General features: G+C 35.1%; 1 pseudogene; it reads right to left on the bottom strand.

Moving 5' to 3' along the window:
* LOC101294642 overlaps positions 1 to 2485 on the bottom strand; it is a 29214-nt pseudogene that overhangs the window by 25892 nt on the left and 837 nt on the right.

Consider the following 2485-nt stretch of genomic DNA (forward strand, 5'->3'; position numbering starts at 1 on the left):
TATTGCTGCAGAGATTGGAGAAGGTGTGGCCGAATCTGTGAAGGTTTGGAGTGAAGTGACTGCCAATCTCCTCGGCCGTGGATTGCTGCAGAGATGCCAGATCTGTGAAGGTTTTGAGTGAAGCGACGTTTAACTTTTACTAGGGGTAGTAAATTTTATTTTTTGCATTTAAGTTGATTTTTCTCCGTTTTAATGTGTACTTATGGCCTTGGAGATATTGTTTTGCAAGCTTACTACCCCCAGTATAAGTTTACTGGGGGTAATAAACTTTATTTTTTTGCAAGTTTACTACCCCCAGTAAAAGTTTACTAGGGGTAGTAAATTTTATTTTTTGCATCTAAATTGATTTTTCTCCGTTTAAATATGTACTTATGGCCTTGGAGATATTGTTTTACAAGCTTACTACCTCCAATAAACTTTATTTTTTCGCATCTAGGTTGTTCTTCCTTTGTTTTAGTGTGTATTATGGCATTGAAAATATTTTTTTGCAAGTTTACTACCCCTAATAAAAGTTTACTGGGGGTAGTAAACTTTAGTTTTTCGAATCTAAATTGTTCTTCCTCTGTTTTAGTATGTATTATGGTCTTGAAAATACTGTTTTGCAAGTTTACTACCCCCAGTAAAAGTTTACTAGGGGTAGTAAATTTTTTTTTTTCACATCTAAATTGATTTTTCTCCGTTTTAATGTGTACTTATAACCTTTGAGATATTATTTTTCAAGATTACTATCCCCAGTAAGATGTTTACTAGGGGTGGTAAACTTTATTTTTTTGTATATATGTTGATTTTTTCTCTCCTTTAAGGTATATAATGGTCATAGGAAAACTATATTGCAAGTTTACTACCCCCAACAGAAGTTACTAAGGGTAGTAAACTTTATTTTTCTGCATCTAAGTTGATTTTTTACTGTTTTAAGGTGTATAATGGTCATGGAGAAACTTTATTTTGAGTTTACTACCCCCAGTATTTTTCGTACTTGGGTTAAGATCACTTAAATTCCTATGGCATTTAAAAAAAATCCAGTGAGATTTCCGGAAAATTCCGGCCACTGGATGCCGGCAATTTTCCGGCAGTCGGAAAATTCCGGTCACTGGTGACCGGATTCTGGCTGCCGGAGTTCGGAGTCCGGCGACCGGAATGTGGCCGCCAGTGACTGGCGCCGGAGCCCAGTGTGCTTCCGATAAAGTCTTTCTTCCATCTTTTTCACTTTTTCTCTTTAAGTAAAAGCTAAAGGTAAAAAAGTCTTTAAAAATATAATTTTATTATATTTTAATAAAGATTTGTGTATTTGGGCTTAAAATAAGTACCTTGTATTTAAATAGGCTAATAAAAAAATTATCATTGAAATGGGGTTTGACTTTTTCTATTTTGTGCAAATTGTCTTTTCCCTTTTTTTTTTACCATCAAATTCGACATTGTGCTGCATTAATTCTCCAATTTCATTCTCTGTATTCTCATTGGATAGTGAAAGTAAAAGAGAAAACGAGCAGTATGTACAACCCTATATATGCGTTGTAGAGAAGGAAATTAAAAATAAATCCAACAAATATGGAAAGAAAATCTTTTACGGTCTTTACTTCAACAATTATGTTAGCAAGTTCGTTTTTTTTTTTTTTTTTTGTTTTTTTTTTTTGTGAGAACTTATACGGTTTTTACCTTACAACACATGGATTTTTTTTTAAAACAAATAAGGAAGGTCGTTTTACCTCACAACATAAGGCATACCCAACCGAACTTGCTAACACACGTATATATATATATAACAACCATGCATGCTTTAGTATTTGCCGCACTCCCAAGCGCAAATGCCATGACGATCTGGAAAACTATATGCAGCTACCTCGTGCAACCTTGCGCACTTCCAGCTAGGCTTTCGATTGTTGTTTCAGGATTCTTGAAAATTATCTGCAATTTCTTTCGGCTGGTTCATCTGCCTAGAGGAAAAACAGGTTTTATTTTATTTTGTTTTATTACGTTCTCATAAACCTTGACGCCAAACCACAAGTCCAAAATCTAAAGCTCCAAATTTTTCTTTCAATGATCAGATGCAGCCTCCATGAGTCCAGATGAACAACTGGTGAAGCTCTGTGATCCTCCAACAGAAGAAACGGTTGAAATCCCCATCGAACCCACTAACTCTGCCGGCGGTACGTATGATTTTTTTATTTTTTTATTATTATTATTTTTTTAAGATTTTTATTTGGAAGACCTAGGATCAGTTTGCCTGAGTTTTAATGTTTTTGATAGCTTTGTACTGCCATACATGTAAACTTAACCCTTTTCTTTTCTTTTGGTATTTAACAACAGAATTGCAAATAGGTTGCGAGGCAGAAGAACCAAAGGCTTTCAGTTTCACGTATCATTGTATGATCTGCGATGATAATTGTGATCACACCACTGAAACGTGCCCTGACAGAAGTGGAAAATTTATAACAGTTGTACCGTTTGTGATCACCTCCCATGTAAAACGAGGCTGACCACAAGG

This window comes from Fragaria vesca, linkage group LG3 (assembly GCF_000184155.1).
Source record: "Fragaria vesca subsp. vesca linkage group LG3, FraVesHawaii_1.0, whole genome shotgun sequence".
Lineage (NCBI taxonomy): Eukaryota > Viridiplantae > Streptophyta > Magnoliopsida > Rosales > Rosaceae > Fragaria > Fragaria vesca.